The following is a 16,193-nucleotide window of genomic DNA, read 5'->3' on the forward strand; positions in this document are numbered from 1 at the left end:
TGCTACCTTATGCTTGGAGTGAGAAGGTAACTTTAGGTGCAGAGATTGGGCAGCCCTGAGAATGCAGGGGGCTGGAAGAACAGGAGTCAGTGCTCACTGTGCTCTTATAGCGACTTGGCCCTTCCTTCAGCCTTGAGGACCTATCCCTGAGGTTAGTCTGAAGTTTGACTGCAAGCCTGGTGACTGCTCACTATCCCACTGGGGCAGGGGAACAGAGTGAGGTCTTTAGTGTTGCACAGGTATGAAATGTACATGAGTGAGAAAGAAAACCACAGTTGCTCTTGAGGCTGGGATGGTCCCCCCATCCTAGCTTTAGCAGGATGTGTCTGTGCCCATGGACTCCCATTGAGTGGGTGGGCACTGGTGGAGCACCGAGGTAGGGTGTGTGCGGTAGGAACTCTGCATGTCAGGGCTCAGTGACTGCAAACGGTCTGTAAATGAAGAGCCAGCTCTCTCCCCTTGGCTGGAGGGAGCCTGGGGTGGCTGTAGAAGGCAGGATCCCAGATTCATACTGCAGGACCTGGCCCATGAGGCCAAACTGGGTGAGATCATACTTCTCTGCTTGATATAATGTAAGGCCTCCTTCAGGCAAGTTACTTGGTCTTCAGGAGATAACCCATGCAGAGTTGAGTGAACAGGGGATCCTGGCATTGCGATGGACATGAACCTTGCCTCCCTTTCCCCAAACACAGTCCAATGAAGTCTATGCTTCTTGAAAGTGAGAACTAATGTCAACCACATAGCTGTCTTCCTCAGGGATCCATTTGTAGTGTAGGTGGACCATGCTGGCCTCAGGGCTCTGTTGTGAGACATTCAGTAAGACTGTGATGTGGGGGATGGTGTGGACCTTGCACTTGGAGGCATGGTAGTCAGGTTAGTGTGGACCTTGTACTTGGATGCATGCTAAGCAGGTTGGTGAGGACCTTGCCCTTGGATGCATTGGTAGGTACTTTTGAGGTTGAGGAAAAGGCAAGAGTGTAAGTAGGCTGCCCTTCAGCTGATGTTGACCACACTGGCTGATGAGGTCTCTCTTGTTGCAATCTTCTCCTGTGAAATGGGTTGGACATCCACATAACACTGAGGATATTCTGAGTAAAAGGTCTCACATCCCACTCTGAGGAAGTCCTCAGGGCTGCAGCCAGCGGATGGAGTTCAGTGCTGCCTGGCATATTCAGCTACAGGATGGGGTGCCTGGCTGGCTCAGTCAGCAGAGCACACCACACTTGATCTCAAGGTCATGAGTTTGGGCCCCACGTTGTGGGTAGAGATTACTAAAAAATAATAAGGAAACACCAAGGAGACTTGACATGTTCAGCTACTGACTAGCTGCTCACCACACCTAGAAGCCCTGATCTATATATTTTAAGACTTTGAATCTATACATTATCCTGCATATTTCTTCCTATGTGGTTAAATGCAGATTCCATGCAAATGTTATCATTCTAGTTCAGAGTTGGGATAGACATATTAATGACAACATCAAAAATTCAGTTATTAATGGAGGTTAAGATTTTTGGTATGGGGTTTCCTCTTACATAACATATCCCTGAAATGGTAATATTTGTCATTACTTGGTCAAGTGGTATGGCTCATAATTCTAGAAATGCCAACAGTGACATTAAATTTCAAATTGGTGGCATTGAATTTTAAGAACTTAAGGGGGTAGCCCAAATGCAAGTTGTTCTAACATTTTCTCTCAGTGTAAAAGTAAATGTTTAAATCACATCTTGAGCTCAATTACATTTTCAGCCATACCTATCACTACCCAATTATTTCATGTATTGGCGAAGCTTGAGATAGTATTGGAGCTCTTAAACCAGGTAGTAGAACATCTGAAGTTGTATTATTATTTGGGGACACTGTGAAATATTGATATTTTATTCTATTTGACCTGCTGTGCTAGAAACAACATATGAGCAGAAAAGGACTATATTCTACATATGCATTGAAACCATCACAATCACAAATTGCCAGAACTATGTAAACTCAGGCGAGAAAACCTCAGTTTCTGAGTTTTTCTGTTAACTTTAGTCTGTTACTTATCATGTGCTTTGTAAACATTCATTAGCAGGATCCAGAACTTATCAGAAATTCCAGGTAACTTCTACTCATTCATTCGGTGCAGATTTTAATGACTAAACTGAAACAAAAGTAATCCTATTCCCTGCTTCCTCTTCTGAGGATTGCACACACTGAGATATTGTTCACCACTGTTTTCCGCTGGTGGAGGAACAGGGCAGAAATGCCTGGGCCTTGACTCGTCCTTGTTCTATTCTCATCCTTGCTTACAAATCTTCCAGGCCCTCTGGACTCTGTTCTGGTCTTGGAGCATTTTCACCTGAACTGGGACTGGTTCTTTCACATTGCTGGGTCCTCAGCTCCCCAGTGGGCTGTCTTAGACCTCTGAGTCCTCTAGGTAGCCCACCTCTAGTTGAGGACTCAGACCGTCTTTTGCACTATAGAATCCCCTGTCCGGGCACCCAGCCTGGGGGCAGCAGAGAGAAGCTATATAGCAGCTCTGAAGGCCTGGATCTTGACTCCTTATGTTATCCCCCTGAAAGGAACCTGACAGGTGCACCTAAAACTTGTGCTGGAAACAAGGAAGCTTTTAAGCCTGGCTGATGGTGTGGCTAAAGGAGTGATCTGCAAAGGGTTCCAAAAAAGTCAAGTCAAGGCGATTTTAACACCAAAAAGAGCAATGTTTATATGGAAAGACATCAAATACATGAAAATTCATGAGTCCATAATGATTCTTTAAAAAGAAAACTCTAGAAAACACCTCTCATATTTGCTGTGACTTAAGCGGGATTAATTCCTTACTGTGAAAGTAGTTAAGGGGAAAAGGAAGGCTTTATATTGTCTGGTAGGAATTGCATTTCAAGGTAAGTAACCAAATGCCCAGTTGAGCTATACTTTACATAACAATGCAGGCATCATATATAAGAGGAATGGTAAGATTCAAAAGGTGTGATTTGGAGACTCCTTGAGTAAGGATGATCAGTTGGCATTAAATTATTTGGTGGATAGTTGGTGAAGTGCTGGACATTGTATGGAGCCAAAGTCTCGACGTGCAGGTGACATAGTGGCACAGGGGACCATGAAGTAGCAGAATAGAGCTCAGGCCAGTTTTTTTTTTAAATCAATGTTTATTTGTTTTTGAGAGGCAGAGAGAGACAGAGCATGAGCAGGAGAGGGTCAGAGAGAGAGGGAGACACAGAATCCGAAGCAAGCTCCAGGCTCTGAGCTGTCAGCACAGAGCCTGAAACGGGGCTTGAACTCATGAACCATGAGATCATGACCTGAGTCGAAGTCAGACACCTAACCGACTGAGCCACCCAGGTGCCCCGAGCTCAGGCCAGTTTTGATGCAAATGGGTCTATCATTTTTTTAAGTGGGTCTGCCAGCTATTATGAGCCTTTGATGTGGGATAATATGAAGTGTGTATTATCACTTCTCTTTTTGCATATGTATTTTTTTTGCATTTGCATTTGCATACGGTTTCTTTTCTTCTCAAGAGCTCTGAAATGAGACTGCCTGGTTTTTCTCCTGATGCTCTCACTTCTGGGTTGGGATCTTGAGCAATTTATGCAACATCTCAGAGCCTCAGTTTCCTAGACTTCATAGGGTTTTGTGAAGATCTAATAAGAATATTTGTGAAGGAGTGCCTGGGTGGATCAGTCAGTTAAGCATCCAACTCTTGATTTTGGCTCAGGTCATGATTTCATGGTTTTTGAGTTTGACCCGTGCATAGGGCTCTGTGCTGACGGGGCGGAGCCTGCTTGAGATTCTCTCCCTCTCTCTCTCTGCCCATCCCCTGCTGGCACATGTGCTCTATCTCTCTCCCTCTCTCTCAAATTAAATAAATACACTTAAAAAAAAAGGATATTTGTGGAATTGTTGGACTAGGGCTGGACCTACAACACTCAATAAATTAGCTTTATTATTATTGTAAATAATTATTTCCTGAATAAATGAATACTGTAGCTATATGTACCTATGTACCTATGTACCTATGTACCTCCCCTCTCCCTTCACCCAACCCAGTCCAGCCCATGAGATTCTAGACTTCTAGCAGGGGATACTTTGAGAACCTATAAATGTGTCAGAACCCAGGCTCCATATTCTTTCATCACTAACCCACCTGCAGAACCTGAGTGAGTCACTCAGTTTCCTCATCATGAGCCTAGAAAAGAGGTGGGCAGAGTGGACGATGTGTCGAGCGTGTGGCATGTGAGGGAGAAAGATGACGCAAACCTGGTAGGAAGGTATTATTCAGTATGACCCAGGGGACAACGTATATAAGATAAAATGTAATGTTTCCCCCACTCAGGGGACAGCACACTGACCTTACATTTCTTAAAATTTCCAAAATAAAACTGAGGGCTGCCTTGATTCTATCCCTTCCAGGATTGAGTGAACAAATATTTGTTTACTAAATTCTTTAAATTTGGGCGCTTGGGTGGCTGAGTTGGTTGGTCGTCCGACTTCAGCTCGGGTCATGATCTCACAGTTCGTGGGTTTGAGCCCCGCATCGGGCTCTGTGGTCTCAGCTTGGAGCCTTGCTTCGGATTCTGTGTCTCCCTCTCTCTCTGCCCTTCCCCGACTCACACTGTGTCTCTCTCTTTCAATAATAAAATAAACATTAGAAAAATCCTTTAAATTATTAATGATAATTCTTATTCCAGAATAAAAATTCCCTTGCCCTTATCCCCTTATACAACAGTACAAGGACTACATTGATTGCCTGCTTCCCCTACTACCTCCATGAAGGCAGAGATCTTTATTTTGCTGGCTCATACATCCCCACACCTACAGCAGTATCTGGCATATAGGTAATCCTTGGCGTATATTATCTTAATTGTTCACAAATCCTTACTAAGTTATTAGCATGGGTATTGATTGCTCTTATAACATATGGGGCTTATGTCTGCAGCCTGTCAAATGGGTATATTCACTGTCTCCACCCAAGACTGTTTTGAGTCAGGGAAACAACAGAGCTGTTTAAGAGTGTGGGTGAGGCCTGATGTAAGTATGTGTAATACGTGTCACACCGCAAAGCAGGTTGGGTTTTGCCCAGACAATCCAACTCAGGCCGTCTGCCTTGAAGACTTGGACTTTTCCTGCTGTTTCCTGTCTTCCTTTGGCATCTCCAACTCCCTAACGAATATTTTACTCAGAGCTTATCATGAGTTACTCACCATTCTAGACCCCTGGAAGTCATCAGCGAGCAAAACGAAAAAAGATCTCTGACCTGAACTGTGGGACATGGACTTTGAGACAAAAAGCTGAAAGGTCATGCAGAAAATTTTGCCTGAGCTCCTGAATGGAGTCACAGTTGCCTGAGATGGGGGAGTCTGTGGCGGGCAGCCTTCAGGGCAGAGACAGGAGTCCAGCTCTTTAAACATCTGTAGAAGGACTCCTTGCTTTTCCCCTGTCCCCCCCAGAATGTTCTGCCACACAATCCGTCTCAGCATTAAAAGCTGTTCTCCAGATGGAGCCTTATCTATCAGTCCTTGTACTTCAGTTCGATCTCAATCTTTGCTTCAAGAATGGCTCTCATTTTTGGTTGGTTCAAATGCAATCCCAAGTGCAGGAGTTTTGAGTGGGAGGGGTTGCAGTGTAGTGGTCTTTAAGCAATAGACAGGCAGCAGTCAGGTGAAAATAAAGGGGACCATTTCACCTGTAAGTGCCCGTGGCACCACTACCAATCAGATTGGAAGAATATGAATTAAATTTGTGGCAATAAGTGCAGAGCACGAGAAGGAAGGATGGGTCCGTGTATTGTTTGTGTGTTCAATTCTTCCTTTCTATTTTTTTTTTTTTTGTTTATTTATGAGAGATAGACAGCATGAGTGGGGGAGGGGCAGAGAGAGAGAGGGATACACAGAATCCGAAGGAGGCTCCAGGCTCTGAGCTGTCAGCACAGAGCCCAGTTCAGGGCTCGAACTCACAAACTGTGAGATCATGACCCGAGCCAAAGTCGGACGCTTAACCGACTGAGCCACCCAGGCACCCCACTGTTTGGATTCTTTAGAAAAGGAATGTTATAGTACCTACTGGCTTAAATGTTAGTAGCCAGTTCTGGCTGGTGGGAACATGGGTGTTTATTATTTTACTTTTGCACTTTCTGTGTGGTAAGCATATAGATTAGAACAGGAGGTAGTGGTTAAGAACAGATTACCTGGGTTCAGTTCCAGTTCTGTTACTTATTAGCTGTGTGACCTTGGCCAGTGACTCAGCCAGTCTCTCTTTTTTCATGTTATAAAGATTGGGCTGAGGTTATACGGAAAGTACCCAGATGAATGCTTGGCACATAACTAAGGGCTATTGAAGTGTTAGCTGTTAGTGTTCCTAGAATTAAGAATGTAGTTATAAGTAGGGGCCCCTCCGTGGCTCAGTCGGTTAAGCATCTGACTTGGGCCCAGGTCTCGATCTCAGGGTTTGTGAGTTGGAGCCCTGCATGGGGCTGGCTCTGCACTGTCAGATCGGAGTCTGCTTCAGATCTTCTGTCTCCCTCCCTCTCTGCCCCTCGCCTGCTTGCGCATGTACACTCTCATTCTCTCTTCCTCTCTTTCTCAAAAATAAACATTAAAAAATTTTTAAAAAGAATATAGTTATAAGTCATTATAAATTAATCAACAAAAGATTCATAGGATTTTATAATTGCAAAGAAATCTTGCAGTCTTGATCAAAGGAGTTCTGATGTGTTCCCAAGACTCCCTCAACGTGGGCCCATGTGTGGAGTGTACTGTGAGACCATGAGCAAGAAGGAGGAGAGGGGATGGGGCGCCTGGGTGGCGCAGTCGGTTAAGCGTCCGACTTCAGCCAGGTCACGATCTCGCGGTCCGTGAGTTCGAGCTCCGCGTCGGGCTCTGGGCTGATGGCTCAGAGCCTGGAGCCTGTTTCCGATTCTGTGTCTCCCTCTCTCTCTGCCCCTCCCCCGTTCATGCTCTGTCTCTCTGTCCCAAAAATAAATAAACGTTGAAAAAAAAATTTAAAAAAAGAAGGAGTAGAGGGGAGACCTGCTGTGTGGATGCGCACAGCGTTCACATGATTCCCTCAGTGACATCCTGGGAAAAAAAGAGCCCTTCCTTGCGGTTCTAGGAAGAATTAATAATTTATATGCGGGAAGCATGAATTCCAGGAAGCAAGACACAGGCTTTTTCACACCTTTCTATACAGTAAGTTTCCTTCCTTCCTTCCTTCCTTCCTTCCTTCCTTCCTTCCTTCCTCTTTCTTTTTTCTCTTTTTCTCTTTCTTTCTTTCTTTCTTTCTTTCTTTCTTTCTTTCTTTCTTTCTTTCTTTCCTTCTTTCTAATTGTTTCCTTGCTGCCCTTATCCATCTTTCAGTAATCACCCTTGCCATCTATGTATGCAAGGATGATTAGTGGATTAGCCTCACTACAGATGTGGATTATTTAAATGAGTGTGTATCTTAAAATTTTTTTTTAATGTTTTTATTTATTTTTGAGAGAGAGAGAGAGAGAGAGACAGAGTGTGAGCAGGGGAGGGGCAGAGAGAGAGAGGGAGAGAGAGAAGCCCAAGCCAACTCCAGGATCTGAGCTGTCAGCACAGAGCCCAATGCAGGGCTTGAGCTCGTGAACCCTGAGATCATGACCTGAGTCAAAGTCAGATACTTAACCTACTGAGCCACCCAGGTGCCTCTAAATGAGTGTGTATCTTGAAGCTGTTTTTTCCTCCTTCAATTAGTTTGTAAACCAAATGCATTTCTACTATCTTTGCTGAGAGGAAATTACATCTTATTTGTATATTGTCTCTGAAGTTCAATGACACCTCCAAGCATGTTTATTCATTTCTGATTTCACATTTAGAATAGGAAAGCAAAGAGCTCAGCTTTTAGTCTTTAGAGGGAAAATACTCATGAATGCACATAGACTGAGTCATAATTCCCTCTGTGACTCATATCTCTTTGTACCTTTTGTTTTTCTTCTCCACTCACTGCTCTCTGTTTCCTCACTATTTCTTCAAAGTATTCTCACTTTAAACCTGACTTTCATTTCCTAAGAGGCTTGAACTGTTGAAATTAACATTGGTTACTGGTCATGTGTTGCCGGTGGAAGCAGTTAGTGTGCAGGGTGCTCTGTGCCGTTCTGTGAATAATGACCTCAGATCTAATCAGACGCCAGCTGAGAGAAGAGTCTACACTCACTAACCCACTTCATCTGCAGGTCACTTCTTAGTTCTTTGTGCCTCATCACATTACAGAATCTTTACCAATGTCACCAGCGACTTCTCCTTGCAAATCCGTGAAGCCTTGGCCCTCCCCGGCCTGATACTGGCTCTCTGCCCTCCCTGGCCCAGTTGCCCTGCACTTTGGCCACCCTTCCCTCGGTCCTCCTCCCTCACCACTCCCTCTTAGTTGCGTTTGTGACTCCCCTTCCTCTACCCGCCCTTGGGGTGTCCCTAGGGCTGGGTTCCTTTTACTCTGCCATCGGTGTGTGACTCAGTTTCTTAGATGAGATCAATGCATGGTATCTCCTGAGATCATCCAAACATTTGCATGCATGCTGTGATAAAAATGAAAATAAAAATGCATCTGGTCTTTGTTCCTATTCTTGGCACAGAGCTCTTGAAATCCGTGTAAATCTCTAAGTGATAAGAACACTAGGACCATCTTTTGTTCTATGGAGGTGACTCTGGGTGGGCTCCTGGATGGCTCCTGGATGGCTCCTGGATGGGGCCAGTCACCAGAAAGACCTGCCATGATTAGAAGCTTGGGATTTCCATCTCCAACTCCCATTCTCCAGAGAGGGAGAGGGGCTGGAAATGGAGTAATTCATCAGTCCTGCATATGATCATGCCTCCATAAAAACACCAATATTATGGGGTTCAGAAGGCTTCTGGGCTGGTGTACACATAGACATACACGGAGAGTGGTGTGCATGGGGAGGGCGTGGAAGCATTGCACCCCTTCCCACATACCTTGCTGTATGCCTCTCTTCTTTCTGGATGTTCACCTGTATCTATTATCATATCATTTCCTAATTAACTGGCAAATAGTAAGTAAACTGTTTTCCCGAGTTCTGTGAACCTTCTGGCAAATTAATTGAACCTGGGGAGGGGGTCGTGGAAACCTCTGGTTTAGAGTCTATTGGTCAGAAGCACAGACGACAAACTGGACCTGTGACTGGCATCTGAGGTGTGTCTGTGGGGGGCAGTCTTGTGGGACTGAGCCCTTCACCTGTGGGATCTGACACTATCTCCAGGTAGATGGTCAGAATTGAGTTAAATTGTAGGACACTCAGCTGGTGTCACAGGATTGCTTGGTGTGGGAGAAAAGCCCACAGATCCGGTGTCAGCAGTGTTGTGAGCTGATAGTGTGTGAGTCAAGGGGAAGCACAGGCAGAGAACAGGTGTCTCTTCTGCGTGTGTCTGACTGATGTGTTTTCCTGGGGAAAGGGTCTCAAACTCTCATCATTCTTAGGAATCAATAAGAAGTGGGGTGGGGAAGGAGGAAATGAGGGAAGGACACAGGTGGAGCCCAAATTTGCAGGTGGCAGGCGCTCCACACCCATATTAGGAAACTGCCCCTTGGACATCTCCACCTGATGATCCCACAGACACCTCCAACAATGTGACTAAAACGGAAATCAACCCCCAAAGAGGTTCGGGTTCCTGTTTTTTTTTTTCACCTGTGTCTGGCATTGCCATTCACCCTGCTTCCCAAGTCAGAGCCTGGAGGGAGAGTTTAGCTTGTTAATTTGCTCTCACATCTCATACCCAACCAATCACCAGTTTTCCCTCTGTGTCCCATGTTTTCTTTCCACCCTTCAGCACCTGCCTAGTTCAGATACTCACCTAAACCATAGCCAGAGTTTCTTTGCCAACATCTTGCCTCTCATTTGTCTAGTTATCTTCACGTGGCTGCCCAAGAAGTATTTCATACATGGACATTCATTCCTGTCATTCTCATGTCCAGTATTCTTCAGGGTCTCCCCATTGCTCACAGAAAAAGACACTTGAGCCAGCTAAGGAAGGCCTTGGCCCTTGCCTACCACTTTCCATTATCTTCCATTCTCCAGCATGATTTGGTCAGCAATGCTGAACTCCTTGTGGCCTCCAGAACATGCTAAGCTTTCCTGCTCTGCTTTGCACATGGAATTTCTGTCGGGAACATCACCTCCATCTTCTTACCTCCCCCTTCATTTTCTATATCCAATCCATCAGGCAAAGTTCCCCCCCCCCCCCCACCTTTGAAGCCTCCCCTTCAAGGGATGTGTCCTCTGTTATACATCCTGGCTTTCCCAGGTGAATTAAGCCAGGATCCTGGGATCTGCCCACTTCCCAGGTAGGCCCACCTAGGTAACCACTCCAAGTTTCACACCCCTCTTATATTGCGTTTTCCTTTTATACTGGAGTGAGGCTCTACATCCTTAAATGATTTGCATAGGGCAGCACTCTGGCTCTACGTATAAAGAACTGAAGCAAGATTAATAGAAGGATCAAAAAGAGAGCTGATATGCAGAGGTCTGGGCATCCACATCTTCCCAAGCTAAAAGGGAGTGAAGGGGGTGTGTGGCGAAATTTACAATTCACAGGTGGTATTCGCTCATTTAATTTCATCTGTATCATCCATTGCACTGTTACATATTGAGATTTATTTATTTGTTACGTGTTGGCATCCCCTGTTGCTTGTTTAATCCCCTGGATTAATCCCCTGGATTAAACAAGATAGCAAAGTGGTTTTCTACCCAGATCTTCCTTAGAGCATAGCACTAACTAGGAGGAAAACTCCAGAAGTTCTCCATCAGTGAAGAAAGAATTCTTAACAACAGGCAAACAAGGTAATACCTTTCTATTGTTAAGAATTCAGTACTTTATTTATTTTTTCTTTTTCAACAACTGGAAGCCTGCATCTCCTACTCTCCTTCAGGCATTTTGCCCACCCCCACCCCTCCCCAACTCTGGAAACTACTAGTTTGTTTTCTGTATGTATGAGTCTGTTTCTGCTTTCTGTTTGTTGATGTATTTGTTTTATTTTTTAGAGTCCACATATAAGTGAAAGCATATGGCATTTGTCTTTCTCTGTTTTATTTTACTTAGCATCATAAAGAATTCAATACATTTTTTGAATGAATGTGCAAAATAAAGAACCAAAAAGAAGACATTTTCTAATAAGTCGTATAAAGATGATTAATTCATCATGCCTTTGAGTAAGTAGGGTGCCCGTCAGGCACTAGCCCGTCAGGCACTCCTAACAGCTGGAGACAGAATGGCGAGTGACCGCAAACACTTTCGTGGTGCTGTGTGCCAGGCATGGCTCTAAATGCCACCGCCTACTGGATCCTTACAGTAGTCGGCGGTGCTGTTCATTATCCCATTTCATGGCAGCTGAAGTACAGGCGGGTTAGATTGCTTGCTTGTTCTCTGTTAGAGCGGGATTCAAACCCAGACAGACATGATCCAGAGTCTGTGCTCTGAGCGCCTGCACCACGCTGCCTTTCCATCCAGTCCCCGGTATCCACCACCTCCAGCTTTGGTTCATCTATGAACAGGGTTCTCGTAAGCTCACCGCATATATTAACACCTGTAATCCTCGCAATAACCCTGAGGCCGGTTCTATTACTTTCCTCTCCCCTCAGCCCTGCCGGTTGTGGGCGTGGCCCAGAGAGGGTGTGCCCGGTGGGCGTGGTCTGCGTGGGTGGCCTGGATGGGCGGGACCTGAGCCCCAAGTGGAAACGCTCTGGAAGTCCTGGATACCACCTTACACCCTTGCTGGAGGGTGGGGAAGACTATAGCCAACTCAACACTTTTGGAGTTGGGATCTTCTGAGTTAGTTCAGGGGACACGCAGCGTCCTGTGTTGAGGGAACACTGTGGTTCAGAAGAGGCTTCAGGCTCTCACCAGCTGTGTGATGGATGGGGGGGGGGGGGGGGGGTCCTTGACCTGTCTGTCTCAGGGCTGGCTGAGAGGGCTGGAGGGGTAAACAGCCAGTAAACCGTACCCGTTTCTGCGTTGGCGATCTCAGACACATCCTTGGGAAGAATTCAGACCAGACCACTCTACCGAAAACCCTCCTGGCCACTTGGAAGCGTCTTTTGTCAGGTGTTGTTCTTAACTTCTCCCGCTCCTGGCTCCTCTGCTGTCGCGGCTCTTGGCCGTGTTCTCTTCATTCCCTGCAGAGCTCCTCTTCCCCTCCAAACCCTGGAGGGCGCTGCTCCTCTCCACGTTGTCTCTCTCAGGGCGAACCGTCCCTCCGCCACCAGGGGGCTTTCCAAATCGCTCCTCCGAGCTCTGTTTTGATCTCCAGTTCTGCCTGGCCATTTTTGTTCCAAAGTTTTCTTCTCGGGTTACAAAGCACAATGGACCACATGCTCTCTAATACTTGAGTTTAGGGCAGCTAGACCAATAACAGATGAACATTTAAAATGCGCTTTTCATATACTTTCCAGCATTCCACTTGTGGAATCTTACAGAAATACTTAAGTCCTCAGGGACACATGTACAGAGATGTGCACCGTAGTATTAATAAAAGAAAAACATTAGAACAGCTTATAGGGGAAATGGTGAATTATGGTACACTCCTACCAGGAGAGAGTAAGCTACAGAAAGAATAAAGCACATCTATAAGGACCATAAAAGGATTCTGCAAAAAGTAAGTTGAAGAACAGTATTTGGACTGTGATCCCATTTGTGGCATGTTTGAAGGTATGTGTGTGAAATATAAATCAAGGGGCGCCTGGGTGGCTCAGTGGGTTAAGTGTCTGACTCTTGATTTTGGCTCAGGTTATGATCTCACAGTTTGTGAGATCGAGTCTCTCTATGCTGACAGCACTTGGAGCCTGCTTGGGATTTTCTCTCTTTCCCTGTATTTCTGCCGCTCCCCTGCTCTCTCTCTCAAAATAAATAAACATTAAAAAAAAAGAAATATAAATCAAGGTTTATTTTAAACCCTATTTTAGGGTTTTTAAATAGGGTTTCCAAATTAAAATGTCTTTGTAACTAGGCTGAAAGCTATAATGAATATCAGAGCCTAAGAACAAATGACATTAAATTGCAAAAACTTTCAAGATTAGTCTCATGTTGTATCTCTACGGATATGGAGGAGATAAAGATCCTGACACAGGATGGAATCCGGAACCTTCGAGGCCTTTGTGTCTAGAACGGCAGAAAATAAAGCCAGAGTCTGAGGTGTCCCCTTAAAACCTCTAAACAGTATGGTTCTGAGTCATTCTGGGAGGTTTTGAGTGAAGGAGAATGGATCTGGTGAAGGGGACAGACTGGAAGCTGGGATACCAATTGGAAAGATCTTGTGAGGCCAGCAATTTTGGTGACAGTGCAAAGGGTAGTGGGAATGTGGAAAAAATATGGAGCCTTTAAAGGTCATCTGGAAATCTTTTACTTAGATAAGTAATCTTAGAGATTAGCAGTTTGTTGAGGTGGCCCGGGGAAGGACATGGAGAGTCCTGGGAATATTTAGGGTTCTCGCAGGGGATCTGAGCAGAGAAGTAGAGGAGGAAGTTTGAGTTAGTTCGGGCTTGCCCTTAGATGCCAAGCTGGAGATGGAAACATGAATTCACAGCAGGTAGACATGTCGAGTGAACAGGAGACAATGGTCCAGGATTAATCCCAAGAGCTCTGTCATTTCATTGAGGATTACATGATACCACACATTAAAAACCCCCAACATAGGGCCTGGAGTGGAGCACATGCTCAGTAAATGTCAGTTTCCCTTCCCTGAAGAAACATTTGTTCAATGAGCCCATAGTCAACAATTAATCCCAAACCAGGCTGACCTTTAAGGATAAACATGCAAAGAAGGTCATGAGGCTGATTTAGAATATGAGCCATCACACACTTGTTGAGTTACACAAAGAAAACCATTTCAGGGAAGGAAGTTCTGTTCTCTGTATCACCACTGGAGCCACAGAAGGTCTTTACACTTTCCGGAGCCTCCTAGCTGGTGGGTCTGCCTGGAAGGCCAGATGCCAGGTTTGCTCCCCAGCTCACCTATGATAATGACTTCTACCCTCTGAGAATGCCTTTTATGAGTCCTGCTGGCTGGGTGTGGATAAGCCCATTTTAAAGGATCTGTTTGTTTTCACCCTCCCATCTGCCCCACACATCCTGAATTGCCCCACCTGAGGGCAGACCTCAAAAGGATGGGCAGTATGAATTTTCGACTCTGGGTATACATTCATCCCTAGAAATTACTAAGGGAAGTTTCTGGTTCTGGAAATTCTCTGTAGAGGTTCATCCTAGCAATTCTAATACTTTTGTGCTCCTTTCAAAAGTAAAAAGTCAATTTGCCTTTTCTGGGGGACATCTGGCTTGTTATTTTTTCCTGAAGTTTATTGACTAGAGACTTTCAGGTGCTGTTCTGCAGGTGGTCCTGAACTTCCGGCGATGTGAGGGGGAGACTGGGAGAGGAGCTAGTGTTTTTTCCTGGTCCTCATATTGAGATGCCTACTGGATGCCCATTGTGAAGGGGACAAGGAGGCAACTGAATTTATGAGGCTGCAACTAGTGCGAAGTTAGAGCTGAAGATTGAAATTTAAGATTATTACTTAAATCAAGAGTGATTCACTTTTTTTTATGCCGTTGGACCCCTTTGGCAGTCTAGTGAAGCCACTAGACTTTTTATCAGAATGATGTTTTTAAATGTGTAAAATAAAATGCATAAGATTACACAGGAAACCATATTAAAATACAAACAAGTTTTTAAAAATTGTGATACAGTAATATAATGTGCTCCTGTATTAATACATTAAATAACAGATCTAGTAGGACGATGTGTTAAATTAACAACCCGAGGTCTGAGAAATTAATGACCATAATTTAAAGTACTAAAAAAGTAAGTGATATCTTTGATATCTGGAACAACTCTAATGTAATATGAAAATGTTTGTGATTTCTATTGGTGACAAATTCACAGTTATTGTAACACTGCTGTGCTCAGCTCCTTTATTCATGAATTAAAAAATGTTAAATTTCAATTAGGGATTAGTGAAAATAGGATATTTTCCCCATCCAGTTCATGGATCCCCTGACTGCTATTTAAAGCCACAGAACACAATGAAACCAACTAGCATATAAATAAAGAAGAACAAGTTTCTTAAGACGAATACCTGGGAAATTCTGACATTAGGAGGTTGAGCAAAGGAGGAGCTCAAAAGAGACTGAGAAAGTGCAGGCAGTGAGGTAGGAGAGGAGGCAAGAGAGGGTAGAATCCAGAAGCCAAAGAAGAAAATGTCTCTGGGGGAGCCTTGTTTATAATCCTGTGATTATAAATTGGGATTTACTGTGTACAACAACATTTTAGACTCTTCTCTACTGGACTATTCCCAGTATTCATCCATCCATCCATCCATCCATCCATCCATCCATCCATCCATTTTTGTCAACTCCAACAACATAGCAAGCAAGGTGTTCTAAGGCTGGGAATACAGAAGCAATGGCCACTAACTCTGTGACAGACCCTCAGTATTTATACATTTAATTATTACAGCAACTCTTTTATTGTTACTCCTGTGCAGTAGATGAAATTGAGGCAGGAGAGGTTAAATAGTCTATCCAGGGAAAGGGATATTAGCCTGAATTTAGACCTGGCTCCTGAGCCCTAGATCTGTTTTTGTTTGTTTGTTTGTTTGTTTTTAAGGATCTGAAAGGTTGTTCATCATTCTTTTAAAATTCTTTTTACCTCTGCTTTTTTGAGATATAATTGACATATAACATTGTATAAGTTTACATGATGATTTGATATATGTATATATTGTGAAAATATTATCACGATAAAGTTAGTTAACAACATCTATCACCTCATAGAGTTTTGTGTGTATGTGGTAAGAATATTTAAGATCTAATCTCTTTGCCAATTTCAAGTATACAATATGGTGTTGTTAACTATGGTCACCATGAGGTACATTAAATCTCCAAAAGTTATTCCTCTTATAACTGGAAATTTATACACTTTGACCAACATCTCACATTTCCCCCACCCAGCCTTGGCAATCATGAAATCTACTCTTTGCTTCTATGAGTTCAACGTTTTAGATTCCACACATAAGTGATATCATACTTTATTTATCTTTCTCTGGCTTCTTTAACTTAGCAGAATGCCCTCGGGCTTCATTCATGTTGTCACAAATGGTAGGATTTTCTTCTTTTCCTTTTTTTTTAAATAGCTGACTAATATCCCATTGTATACATACACCACATTTTATTTGACCATTC

At 44.1% G+C, this 16,193-nt stretch overlaps 1 pseudogene; it reads right to left on the bottom strand.

Moving 5' to 3' along the window:
- Positions 1–271: 271 nt before the first annotated feature.
- LOC123592691 lies at positions 272–9,850 on the bottom strand (annotated as a pseudogene).
- Positions 9,851–16,193: the final 6,343 nt, after the last annotated feature.

The sequence above is a fragment of the Leopardus geoffroyi genome, chromosome D4 (assembly GCF_018350155.1).
Source record: "Leopardus geoffroyi isolate Oge1 chromosome D4, O.geoffroyi_Oge1_pat1.0, whole genome shotgun sequence".
Lineage (NCBI taxonomy): Eukaryota > Metazoa > Chordata > Mammalia > Carnivora > Felidae > Leopardus > Leopardus geoffroyi.